Genomic DNA, 14,126 nt, shown 5'->3' on the forward strand with positions numbered 1-14,126 from the left:
AGATGCAAAACTGTAGCTGCACAACGCTCCAGCTGTGTAGTTTGATCCGTTGTCTTACTGGACCTCAAAAAGTAAATGCACACACTGACAACCACTGTTTCTTCAGTCTCCTAAATAACAAGAGAAATATTACTACTGTTTCTCCTTGCATTCTCTTTCCTTGATTTTTTATTTGAATTAAATATTAGAGAATAAGCATGTGGGTATAAAAGGAGCTGAATTATGCTGGACTGGCAGCCCTAGAAACTGAAGTTCACTGTTTCTTGGTAGCACAAGGACCCTAGTAAAACACAGCAAGGATACTCCCCTTCACCTGCCCAATTAAACAGCGATCCGAAGACCAGAGCCGGTGGTGAGCCGCGAATGCAGTCGCCATACGCGTTCTTTCTGGGACTTCTAGAGACACGTACGCCATGTGAACTAAACGGCCGCCTCAGATGCATTTCGTGTAGAGCATCAGCTGGTGTGCAGAGAGATCACCGCGCCGTGGTGCTGTGAAAGGTCACCCGTATGTAAGCAGAGCCACTGACAATGACAAAAGATGATCTGCCGTGCTTCGGTTGTGCGGCTGAGCAAGTGGGGGATTCTTGAAATGAATGGATGTTAGACTTCAGTAAGAATAAAACCAGGAGATTGAAGGTAAAGCAGTAAAATATTTGCTTTCATAATTAGGAATCAGTTGAGGAAGGGCTGTCTGAAGGTGGACGTATTTTCCTGTTGTGCATATAGAATATAAAGATAGTATGTGTAATCCTGCTTAGCAGAGTAATTAAACTGTATCAGTAAATGAAGTGAACATTTAAGTCTCTGGCTCTTCATAAGGCTTGAATAAAGAATGCCATGAGATTGCTCACTTCTTAGTAAGGGGTTAATCACCATTTTAATTCCCAAATCTGAAGAGAAAGATGGAAATGTAAGGGGAAGAAGGTGCAGATTAGTGTATCTCACCTGAACAGCTGCGTGGATTGCAGTAGCAGAAGTGCCGTCAGGCATAAACAAAGAATGAGGACAAAGCAAAAGGAAAGTGTACATCCTGCGGGAGCGGCCTGATTTAACCAATGAAAAAAACAGTGATGAAAGGAAACTGGCATTGCCATTATATAGAGGTCTCAAGAAAGTGGATTGCCACATCGATAAATTAATTCCGAAGTCTGAATGAGCAATTTATTTTTTCTTTTGTTTTCCTAAAGTCAGTCAGAGGGGTGGTGTGATTCAGTCACACCACTGGAGGGGATTCCCTCTGGATCTTTCTCTCTTAGGTATCTGTTTTGCTTTTTTGTTTTGCCTTAACTTGTCTCCTGAACAAACATGATTACTTCATGTATATCCTGAAGTGCTTGGCGAAGGAATTAGCTAATGGGCTGATGAGATGTGGGGGCTTTCTGGAACACGGAAAGCACCAGGCTGACAACGAACTCTGCATTTCTCTGGAACGAAGACAAGACATGCATAGACTTTAGTGGTATTTTTAGCCATTTAGATTATATGTGTGCCTGTCCATCTTTATGCCTTTTGGTCTCAGGCCCTGCCAAGACTGGGGAGTGTTTTAGAAAATGTCTCATTGCTTGCTAGTAGCCGTTCACTGCACCAACATGCAGTGCTTCACAAAATTTCCGTCGAAAGGGTGTTTAGGGTGCTGCTGGAGCTACCTTGGCTGAGGTTTTCAGTTACAGCTGAATCAGCACAATCTCCAAACAGGTTCCCTTCCTCTGCCCTCCCTTTGGAGATGTTTCAGCCTCATCGGGCAGGAATCCAAGCACTGGGGGCCTCCAGTAGCACTTAATCTATCAGAAACCAAAGTTGCTGTGTTGGCTGTAGTAACTCATAATTCAAAGAGAAAGTGTTAGAGAAACTGATCTAGATATTGATTTTAAAACCTCCTGGCACTGTATCTCAACATTCACTGCAGAACAAATTGATTCCTTACGTAAATTCTAAAATAATACAAAGCATATTGCTGAACTGGCGTAAGAATAGCTCCATTAGGGTAGCTCTGATTTTGCAGAGTAGGGTTTGGCGTACGAAACCAGTGATCAGAAGCAGAACTGGATAACAACTGGTTGTAAAATATTGCCAGTAGCAGGACTGGGGATTTCTGTTTCATTAGGAATTCCTAACTTCTTCGTATAATAAGTACGTAATGTAAATGACTAAACAGACTACACGATGAGTTTTATAAGGAGAGGCAATTTCTTTTGTTTGTATCGGCTGGCCTAAGAAACGGTATTCTTCTGTGCAAACTCTGCTTTGCTGGTAGCCCTGGACCACCACGGCTGCGGCAACGGCGCTCCTGCAAGATGGCTTCCCCCGCTGAGAACCCTGTCGTGGGTGCTTCATTTTCCCAGTCTGCAACTGCAGAAACTTCCCTGTCTCCCAAATGAGTCATGAGGATAAATTATGTAATTTTTATAAAGTGTTTTAATTTGCTCCACTGGAAGGACAAAGACTGATAATTTCATAATATGTAACTACCTAAATACTGTCTGAACTTTTCTGGGGCTTTGCTTACTGCCTGTTATTTTCCAGAGCTGTTTCAAAGCAGAAGATGAGAAATGGTGTGCTCATTCTGGGACCGTATCTTGTCAGTCATCACTGCTCGGAGATCTGAAGACTGAATAAAGAAAAACGTAAGGGAGCAAGCACAGTTTAAGGGAGAGCTCTCCTTGTGCCAATTTCTCCCTTTTATAAAAAGTTAAGCAGCTTCTACAGTGATACAGTGGCTCTGACAAAGTTTTTTTCAAGTATGGTCCAACAAAATCAAACCCATTCCTTGTTGATTTTTGCTGTGTGATCACTCATTAAATGCAGAGTAAACATATTGCTGAATGACATCTGTCCTTTGAACAAACGGAGGACAGATGTATTGCTGTGCAGGGAAGCACAACGTAGACTTTGCAACCGGGAGAAAGCTATTAATAGGTTTGAGTCAGTTAAGGGAAGTGCCTAAATGTTTTTTAAAACTGATTGAAGGTAAGCAATGAGCTGTTTTATTACAGTACGTACTGTATGTTCCAGTATGTACTACCATCAACGCTGAGCCATTCATCAGCGATACGCTCATAGCTCACAGATTGCTTTACCCGCTGTAGTTACGATACTCAAGTGAAATATCTCACAAAAATCTTGAGACTTTGTGGTGCTGATGGCGTGGCAGACGTGTGCCGAGAAGATGGCTGGTGCAAGCATCCCCTCTGCACTGCTGGAGTCCTGCCCCGGGCTGCGCTAGACCCGAGGAGGAGCGGCGGGAGCGTCCCACGGAGCAGCTGTGCCGCGTGCTCTCGGGCCCGACGTTGGCCGTGATGGTAGCTGGGCCGTTTGATCGCCATTTGAGCACGGGACGCGGGAGGGCAGGCAGATCCGCGGCGAGACCGATACAACTTGGCAGTCAGCCTCTGGTGGTCCTTCTGCTTTCCACGTGCCGGCGTGAGGATGGGCGCGCCGTGAAGGGGTGCGGGATCGCAGCTGCGTGGGGAACGCGCAAGATGGGAGCATCCGTTCACGCACGTCGCTTCTGCTTTGTTACTGATCTACGCGGGTCAGCGGAGTTACTCCTTGCCGCTCGCCAAAGAGAAGCACCGCCGGGCGTCGGGGGCGAGACCCACGAGGGCCAGCGCTGCTCCCGAGGAGGCATCTCAGAACGCCTTCACCTCCGGCCGGGCCAGGTGCCCGCGCTCCTCCGCAGGCCGCGGCCGGGCGAGGCGGCCGCCCAGCAGCGGGGGGCCGCGGGAGAGCGGCCGCCCTTTGGGTGCCGGGGCGGGTAAGGGCTTCGCGGGAAAGGCGCGCCGCCCGTCGCCCCCAGCGCTGCGGCGGACCCCAGCAGCCGCCCGGGCGCGGGGCTGACCCGCCGGCCTGCCCTCCGCGCCGCCCCCTGCGCCCCGGGCCCCGCCGGGGGGCGAGGGCCTCCGCCGGGTGCGGGCCGCAGGGGGTGCGCGCCCGCCGCGGCGCTCGGGGAGGCGGCTGCGCAGCCTCCCCCCCGGGTGCCCGGCGCCGCCAGCCCTCACACGGGGCTTCGGCGGGCGCCGCGGCTCCCCCGCCCCGAGCGCGGCCGCCCCGCTGCGGCCGAGGGGGCCCGGCCCGGCCTCGCCGCCGCCCGGGGCTCGGCAGGCCGCGGCGGCGGGAGCTGCGGGGCGCTGTCGCTTTAAGCGCTCTGACGTCAGCGCTGCGCAGCCATGGCAACGGCCCGTCCCGTTGGCTGGGCCCATGCGGGAGGGGGAGGAGCTCCTCCCGCCGTCCGAGCGCCATGGAGGCGGCGGCTCGGTGACACCCGCGCGGACCGCTACCGGCGCCGGCAGCCGGTAGGTGCTTCCCGCCCGGGCCGCGGAGCGCCGGGGGACGCCCGCGGAGCCGGGCCCCACCCCGCCGCCGGGGGGCGAAGGCTGGCCGGCGGGCGGCCCTCACCGTCCCCCACCGTTCCCCGGGGCTCGGCGGGGCCGCCCGAGGGCGGCGGCTGAGTCCCGCGGGGCGGCCGGGGGAGGCGGGGCCGGGCCGCGGGGGGCCGCGGGCCTCACCGCCCGTCTCCCCCGGGCGGAGGAGAGGGGCGGCGGCCGGCGGCCGCTCGGGGCCGGGCGGGCGGAAGGTTCCAGCGCGCTTCCCGTCTGGGGCGGCGCCGCTCGGGCCCCGCCGCCCGGGCCGGGCGGGCGGACGCGGAGTTCCCCGCGCACCGGGGGGCCGCGGGGCCGGGCCGGCGGGAAGCCCCCGCGCCCCCTCCGCCCCTGCCCGCCGCCGCGCCCCCCGCAGCGCCCGCGGGGCCGCCCCGGGCCCGCCGGCCCCCGCCCCGCCCCTGCGGGCGGCCCCATCCCGCGGCGCGGGGGGGGGGGGGCATGGGCGGCACCACCGCGCCGCAGCGCCGGGGGGAGGGGGCGGCGCTCGGCGGGGAGAGCCCAGCCGCAGCGGGGGAGAGCGCTCGGGCGGCCGCGGGCGTCGCCGCCAGCAGCGGCCCCAGCCCGGCCGGCAGCGCCGCCGCGACCCCCGCCGGCAGGTAAAGCCCCGCCGCCGGGGCCGGGCGCTTCCCGCCGGGGCGCCGGCTGCGGCCGCGGCGGAGGGGGCCCGGGCGGGGCGCCGCCCTGGGGCGGCGGGCGGGTGAGGGGCGCGGTCCCGCCTCAGGGTTGCGGGCGCCGGGGTCCGCCGGCAGCGGCCGGGCCCGGCGGGGGTGGCTGGGCGGCGTCGCCGGCTCCCCGTCCCGTCCCCCCCGGCGCGCGGGCACGCCGCGGCGCCGCGCCCGGCCTCGGCGGGGAAGGGTGGTGCCGGGGCCGGGCTGGGCCTCCGCGGCCTCGGGGGGGGGGGGGCCGGGCCGGGCGGGCAGGAGAGGCCGCTCGCCCCCGCGTCTCCCCGGGCGGGGGGCTCCGGCCGCCGGGGGGGGGGGGGGGGGTGGACGGCGGCACCCGGGCGGCCCCGCTGTGAGAGCCGCCCTCGGCGTAGGTCGCGGGCAGACCGTCTTGCGGCCGGGTGCCCCTCCGTGTCGGCGGGGGTCGTCGCGGACGGGCCCGGCGCTGAAAAGGGGGGTGTTGGCGATGGCGGCGGGGGGTCGGCCTGTGCTCGGGGCTCCGGCCGTCCCGGCAGCGCCGGCTGGGCCGGCGACCGGCGCCGGAACGTGTACAGCTGGCAGCCCCAGGCGCTTCCCAGGCTCAGGGGCTGCGTAGGGAAACCCGTCTCTCTTTTTTTATTTCTATACCTATCTGGAACTTCTTTGGGTTTCGGCGTTTCGTAAATTCGTCTCGTGGCAAGGGGCCGTGACTCCTGTGCATTGCGTGAGTGCTGCGACGGGTAAATCTGAAGGTGCTCCCCGTCTTTAGGAAAAGTGCAAAGTCATGAGGTGCTTTTTGTGTCAGACTTGGAGGGTATTGCCGGTTTCCCCATCCAGATTTTTTTTTTTGCAAAACCTGCTTTTTTTTATTATTTGCATTTACTGCTGAGGTTATTAGCTGCTTTAATTTTTAGTTTGGTCTCTGTTGGAAATGGTGAAAAGCATCCAAATTGCTTATATCTGGTAGACAGCAGTTTGGTTGATGCTGTAATATTGCCTGAACTAATGCAAAAGAAGCCTCCGATCTGTTCCCTCTTGTTAATCATACAGTTTGGGAATAGACATGTTATCTTTTATTAGACCAGTTATTGTAGCTTGGAAAATCCATGATTTTGTAGGCCAGTTTTCAGTTCTGAAGTAGGAGCATGGTAGGTCTCAAAGCTAAGTATGACTTGAGGAAAAAATTGCTTAGAGTTTAATTTGAATATATATGATTAATTTGTGAAAGAACAGAATAGTAGCGTTCTCTCCTAGGTAGTGAATATTAGGAAAGGAAGGGGAAAGAATGGCAAAATGGTCTAGAGAGAAAGAGCATTGGGAGAGGTGAAAACGGTAGGTTTTCGAGTCTGGTGGGTTTTATGTATTCAGTGGAGTTCTGCGTTCTAGTTTGGCCCCTGCTTTGAAAAATGTTTTGTCCGTTTTCTACTGAGAATCTGAACAGAGGGGTGGGAGCGATCGCTGGGTGGGAAGCGGTTCCCTGGTGGTAGCTGGGTGCTTTTCCTCTTCTGCCAGTTGCCAGCATGAGCTTGTTCTGGTTCGTAGGGGCTGCCGTGCTTCACCTGCGGAGTTAACCGCGAGAGCATTTGCTGTGCTTTCCGGAATTTCATATACTTCCCTAAGTAGAAGTAGAGGATCCAGGGATTTTAGGTAGTTCTTGTGGGGAGTAAGTGGCTGTTGGGGTCGTGGTGGGAATATTGGGGGCTGTGAGCCTGCAAAGTCGTTCGAGCGTGCGGAGGAAAACCTAAAGCTGCTCTGACTCCTAGGAGAAATATTGGAAGCGATGTAAAAGATGGTCGCTAATCTGACAGTTAAGTGATCGACATAGTAGATGTAATTACTGGTTAAAGTTGGGGAAAGTCTGAAGTAACGTTAACAGGAATGATAACCATATCAGCAAATGAAAAGGAAACAAACCACATGACAGACCCTTACAATCCTGAAAGTCTTTTAATGGGATGGGAGTCTTCAGTGGGTGTTTGTGATTCTTAAGCACGATAGCTGTGGTGAAGTTAATTTGTGCTTCCAAAGAACAGCCTGATTTTATCTCAGAAGAAGGGGGCCAGGAAAAAGAGGGAGATCATAAATATATGGATATGTCTCGCTGTGTGCCTAATATGGCAAAATATAGGCAATATTGAATTACGTATTATTTCTTTACAACTAGCAGTTTTTACAGTGGATAACGTAGATACAGATTTAATATGTTGAGAACCAAGGCTATAATAATAACATACAGTATCTCTCATCTGTTAAATCAGGAAAAATTTAAGTCTCGGGTTACAGGGGTGTCTTTTTCCACATGGTTAAAGCAAGAGAGCAAATGGGTGGTGCTCTGTCTCCTGTTCAGCCCTTTCCCGAGTGCTTGAAAAGTTGGTCTCCATAGACTGCTTAGGTCGTTTAAATCTTACGTAGAAAACTGTTGGCTACAGATATCATCTGTTATATTTATGCTGGATAATGAAAGTTTCAACTATATCTTCATGTTGCTTAGTTGAGTACTATTATGTCTAGTGTTTAATTTGTCCAAGTATTTTAGTTTTCCAAACAGTTTGTAAAGAAAAACCTGGGGCTCAAAAACCTCATTAGAAAACCTTGCAAAAATATTTTTGAATACAGAACTGTGCATAGTTCTCTCCTAGAACATTATGCAACTTTTAAAAATACCACAAAATTTATGAATATGAGATTTTGAAGGTGAACTAAGAAAGAAAAAAAAACCCAAAACCCAAAACCACAATATGCAGTGCATTGTAAATCTTCCTCAGTTACTGTCTTCTCTGCCAGAGTCATAAATTAAGACTGTTGTGTCACTGAAGACAGGGTCATATGATTTATTTTCTTCTACCTCAGGAGTCACTTTAAAAAGTCTCATCAAACTGGAGAGAAATTCAGAATCTCTGAGCTTGATGTGCAATGCTTGCTCATGGAATGTAAATACTTAGGGACTATGATAATGCGGTGATTGTGTTTTGTGCTTAATGCTGTCTGAGAATATCAATGCTCAGATTAACGCAATTCCCGAGTGCCTGGAACATGCAGTTCAGAAAGTATGCATAGTATTGCTAATCAAGAAAATATTTTTTTTAAGTTCCACCAAAATTTTTCTCTCCTTTAATTGGATGCAGACCTGTCACTTATTTCATCTTCTGAAGTGTGTAATTAAATTTAGTTGTTGTTGTTTTGTTCTTGTATGAAACCTCGGTGTTTTGCAACTCAGTGTTTTGTAACAGAATTTATGTGAAAGATGCTAAACAGAACTAAAGCAAATGATCACGAAAAACATGAACGTGTGCTCTTAAGGTTGTGGTTTGATATCTGATACTAGGGCAGAGAGCTTCATAGAGCCTTCTAGATAACACAAGGCAGTGCTGTACAAAGCTGCAGCTTTAATTTAAAAAAAATCTGTACTGTTCAGGATCGCGTTAATGTGTTCAGCAGTGTGGGAACCATGAAACGGTCCATCATTGCAGGGAGCCTGAAACAAAAGACCAAGAGGTGAACTTTCTTAATGTTTTGAATGGATGTCAGCTTGGATGCCATCAGTGATACTCGATGTTCTGATTATTATGAAGTGCTGTAGTTAGTGTGGGGAAATGCCATCATGAGAAGGTGAACGACGACTTATCTGAAGGTTTATAATAAACACAGAATTAAAACGGAGATGGACATCACCTAGCAAATAGTTATGCTCCTCAGTGAAGACAGTTTCATTTCCTTTAAGATGTCTCAGCTTCGGAAAGTATGTGAAATGCTGACATACAGTAAGACAGATTCTGATTCAGTTACTACAACTCTTGCAGTCTCTTGCCTTCTGAACGGACTTAAACTGGAAAGGAGGGGAAAGACAGAAGTGCCTGACTGTAATGTAGAGCAAAAGGCACTTTCAAGTTCCACCTATTACATAAAATCAGTTGTTTGGAGGCAAAATAGGTTTGCCGATTTGCAGAAGCTGTAGTTTTCCCCTCCTCCTTATGTTAGATCTCAGACAAATACTAATCATATGGATTTTCAACGTAAGCCCAGTGTTTGAGTCATTGTGAATCCTACTGTTTTGAAACATTAAAAGAGCTGAGTAATGCGAAGATTAAAATTACTTTAATTCTCAAATGGGGGGGGAGGGGAACAAAAGAAAATAATCAAATCAGTCCCAGGATTGAATGTGTTTCTTAAATGAGATTGAAGATCTTGGAGCTGCTCTGGATGACTGGCTTGGCATCTTTGACACGAACAAATAACCTCCTCGCAGTCGGCGGTGGGAGCCCTTGGACCCGTTTGGTTTGTTTTCAGAGAGCAGTTATTCGTTCAGGTGGTCAGCACCTACTCTTGCACAGAGCACCCAAGCGGTTTCAGGATAACTGGATGATTTGATTCTTTTTGCGTTAATTTTTGTATACATTTTTGCTGCCCTGTATTTTTTTACTGTAGTAATTATTTCTGACATAAATTGCACTTGTGTCATTTTCTTTTTATACATTAAAATGCAATTTATGTGGTATTTGTACACATTTAAAGTCTTGCATTAAAATTAAAGGTGTTTATTCATGATCTAGTGTTAAAACACGTGCTATTTAAAATTGATCTGATTAAAAGAAATATTTGATCTGAGTATTTTTCTGGTGACCCTTTCTGTCGTGACTGGTTGCTTGAAGTGATTGTTTATGGAAACCCAATTTTATCCCTAGTTTGGAAAAGGAAGATATTTTCCTTCCTTCAGATTCTTGATTTAAATTGAGCTTAGTTGTTATTGAGCTGAAAGAAATATTTAGATTGCATATATAGATGCTATGCTTGTCAAAATCTGATTTAACACACTGAAGTTAGAGCCTCAGTGTGTATCTAGTGACTCTGATCAGTTTTGGTGATTTGACTTAAAGATTTTGCCAGTGCAATGTAATGTCAGAGTACTGTAAAAAATAATAAATCTGTCGTATATTAGATTTTAGGTAGGCTTATTGTATAAAAGCTTTTTTTTCCTCCCCTAAAATTATAAATTTGGTTTAAGCGAATGTATTTATCTTGTGTTGCTATGTGAGAATGTAAACTGGAGTCCTTTCCTGCACATGTGCACGTTGGTGGCGGGAAGGAAAGGAAGCAGAAGAGCTCATCGGGTTTTGTAGCAACCTCAGCACTGGGTACAGTAGGCAGAGTTCACGGAACGGCACAGCCAGGTTTCCCAGAAGGCGTTAAGTCCAGATGCCCTACAATTTCAAGAAACTGATAATGCTGTTGTACCATTTTCCTTCCTTTGGGTGGGTAGCGCGGACATACAGGGATGTCGGGCGCCCCTAACAATCTTGGGGGAGAAGAGCAGTGGTCCACAGGGAAGTGTTGCAGCGTTGTACAGGATATTAAACGCCTCTTTTTAATCCTTCTGAGGCTTGGGGGGCAAGAAACTTCTCCATTGTGGTTGCTCTTTCTAGTAGTTTGGATACAAGGTGTCTAAATAAAAAACTATCCAAAGTAGGGAGAGTGAGGTGGCTAGGAAGTAAAACTGCTGGTTTGGGTGCTACAAACACAGCCTTGAAGATATGCAACAGAAAAGGGGAAACTCCTCTTGTGTCTTAGAAGCAGCCCAAAAGAGGGAGCTGGATTTTTTTTTTTTTTCCTGTACAGCAGGATAAAAAGGTAATACGAGTCCACAGTAAAGCGCTACAAATGCGTACGTAAGGATGTCAGCGCTTCCTTGCTGCTCCCCAGGCTGTAGGAAGAAGCAGCTAATTGGGAAGGTCAGGGAGCTGGAGACGGGAAGGCATTGAGGCATTTTTTGTCCTCTCATCTATTACAGTTTGTTACAGATGCAAATAGAAGGGCATCAAAAGCCAAACACACACTTGGAAAAGGGATGAAATGAAGAAGAGAAAATTGACTTTTCCTAGTGGCGTTGCTTCAGAAGCTTGAGCAATTTTCTGTCCTCAGTCTCTGCAGAAACCTTGTGGCCCTGAATCGTAGACCTTCGTAGTAACTTTGCCAAGATGACAGCTGAAAGGCCAACATCCTAAGCAAACAGTTAAATTGCTTGAGAGTTTCATTGGTGTGGCTAATGTTTGCTTTTGCATTGGGTCAGATACCGTTTTGCTTTGCACTTAGCTTCTGGAAGCAGGAATTGAAGAATATTTAGCCATTTTTGCTAATCTTTCAGTCACAATCTCTGAGGAAAACTCCAGAATGGTAAGATGCGTATCGCACATGTTAAAACCAAAAGACTTACAAGAACAGCGCCTGCTCTTTGGTGAAGGCTGGAAGCAGAGGCGATGTCCTTAGCTGGGCTGCTGTTGACCCAGTTTGCTTTGCCTGGGATATGTAGGAAGTATTTACGGGAACAGAAGTTTCAGCGGATTGGAAAGATAACCTCCAGCAAAGCAGGTTGTGCAGCCGCGGGCTCTCTTGTGGCCACGGTGCCTGGCAGATCCATTCCTGTCTAGAACCATAGGCTTTGTCTCCACAGGAGAATTCTGCTATTTATAACCTGTCACGTTTTCACAGAAAAGTTCTTGTATTAAAAAAGAAAAAAAAAGTGACACTTTGGGGAAGGCTGCTTCTAGGGGGAATATTGTACTTCTTTCCTTCAGCATTTTGTTTCTCTTCCATCCTCTTCTGTTGGAAACTTCATCTAGGGCCATTTTCCTTCCAATAGCCAAGCAGGTAATTTCTGACTTTTGGCCACTATGCTCTGTATGTTAGTGTGACCTGAATATTTTTTTTCTTCTTTTTGGGCTATGAAGCCTACAAATACATTTGGATCTTAATACATTGCAAGGGTGTGAAAAAATAATGAATCACAAGTTTAATTTAGAGCTTCCTTTCGACATAATGCCAGCTTTATCTAGACAGGTTTTTTTTAATAAGAAAGGTTTTTATCTTGCCTAAAAGTTTTCTGCTAGGTATAATCAATACGTTAAAAATACTCCTACTGTAAAGACAGCCTTTGAGAACCTTGCAAGCGTCAAGATAGAAGCACAGCAATACATGTGGCTCTAACATAGCATCTTCCTTAAGTATTTGGTGTAGTTTCTTTTTTAATAAGTGACCATTTCAACAAAGGCAATACTGCATGAGAAACATCAAAAGAGTATAGATTAGATATATCAATCTCATCACAAGTGATACCTGAGGTAGTTACGGGGCGTATGTAATCCTAGTCCCATACTTGCATTAGTAGGGGTGTAAAACAGTACTTAGGGTTTTCACTTTCTATTATGGGATTTCTAATCATTCAGTAGCTCTCTGTAAAGTGAAGTTTTGGATAGATTTTTAAAGGACTATGATAATATGCGTCTATAAAAAAAAAAACTGGAAAAAACTACTAAAGTAGCCTGAACTCTAGTCTGGAAGAGAACTTCATTTTTGTGGCTTAGAATCACAAATAATTGACCAGAAACGTATTGTGAACCAAAAGCAAAATGAAAATCAGACCTGAGGGCAATAGCTTTATCTGATCTTTGGATAATCAGTATAAAAAAGCAAATGTTTATATTCCCTTGTTTTCTTATGAAAGAGTACAGCTGTATGCTAAATGTTACAGCTGCATAATTATGTGAGCTGCATAATGCCTCGCTGTAGCTTTGGTACCAAGGGAGTGTGTGTGTGGTGCTGAATGGTGAGGAGGAGGGAAGGGTGCTGAAGACTATGTATAGATCAAATGCATTTTTTTTTTTTCCAAGCTGGTGATAGATTTGAAAGGATGCAATGTGTATGTGTAACTGGTACTGCTGGGCTTTCTGCTCCTGAAGTGTGTAAGAGTGCTCCACTTTCAAAAACTGTCAGCCAGAAATTATTTCAGTCAAGTGAACAGTCATCTTAGTTGAAACGAGGCACTCTTCCTGTAGACAGTATTAGTTCCTCTTCATGTGTATCTTCTCCACTTTAAACCTAAAACTTTGTCTACTTAGTGCCTTTTAAGCGTACTGTGCAGTCTGCATGCTCTCAGAAAACGAGGCTGCTTAAGCAATCCCTTGCGCGTGTAGGTGCCAGACCAGATTTTACACGCCGAACGCTGCTTGGCCCTACAGAGGCAAGGGTACTGTGCCACTTGGGTAAATATCAATGTGCTTCAGTAAATATCAGTGTACTAGCCCCTTAAAAAAATTCAACATCAAACTTGTTTAGAGGTGGATTGAAATGTAAGTGGTCTTTCAAAATTACTTGAATCGTCACACTCTCCAGTACACTTTTCATAGCAAAACTTGTTAGAATAGTTTCTGAGTGTAGCTGAGTATTTGAAGAGGCAAATAATGTAGGATGTTGGCTCGCGCTGCGTGTGTCCGTGTCCACCTGTCTGTCCCCAAGGAAGAAATTGGACTGGAACCATGTCTGTCTGTTTTGTTACTTAGGGTGTTATCTTTTTGCCTCATTAAGGTCTTTCGTCCCACTTCTGACGCGTTTTGAATTGCAAAATCAATAATGATTTGTTCAGTGATGGAGTGTCCTGTGGTCAGCGAACCAGATTGTCACTGGAGAATCATTATTATAGTCACGGAAGACAACATAACTTGAATTTCACATGAAGTTCTGTTTGTAGGGAGTGTGATAAAAATAAACCTGTGCTTATGTACCAAAACGTTTTGACCTGGAAATGAACATAATGAATATAAGATGCAAGAATGTTACTTTTGGAAAAATCACTCTTTTGGACTGTGAAATATTCATGACTCTTAAAAATTCCTTCCTTCCTGTGCTTTTTTCAGCCTTGTGCTTCACACTGAATTTCTTGGGTTTTTTCTAGACTCTCGCGTGTGTGGGCAAAGAAGAGTAGGGGCTTTCTGTACGTGTTCTATGAATGTACTTGGCTTAGACTTTAAGTTGCGTTTTAGAAATAGACTCATATCTCTGAGCTTAAAGGCACCAGTCTAGTGAACTGTCAACGTGTTGTATAAAGAAGGGTAAAAGTCTAAAGTCACGGACTACTTTTTACTAGTAAACTTCTTAAGAATTATTTCACTCTAATTTCTAAACCATGATTTCCTATGTCTACTTTGTGACTGCTGTTAACAAGGTCAGTATTTGTTGGTCTGTTTGTCTTCTATGGAAACCGTAATCAAACCAGTGATCAAACGCGGAGACGATGTCGTGATCTGCTGCGATCGATCGCCGCGCGGCTTCGCGC

General features: G+C 47.7%; 1 protein-coding gene across 1 annotated transcript in view; it reads left to right on the top strand.

The window, feature by feature from the left end:
• Positions 1-4,208: 4,208 nt before the first annotated feature.
• Positions 4,209-14,126, top strand: part of GNB4 (G protein subunit beta 4) — a 28,736-nt gene continuing 18,818 nt past the window's right edge. Inside the window, exon 1 of the mRNA XM_082320337.1 lies at positions 4,209-4,295. The gene's annotated coding sequence lies outside the window, so the exon portion shown is untranslated. The remainder of the gene's footprint in view (positions 4,296-14,126) is intronic.

Source organism: Platalea leucorodia (assembly GCF_965183815.1).
Source record: "Platalea leucorodia genome assembly, chromosome: 8".
NCBI classification, from domain to species: domain Eukaryota; kingdom Metazoa; phylum Chordata; class Aves; order Pelecaniformes; family Threskiornithidae; genus Platalea; species Platalea leucorodia.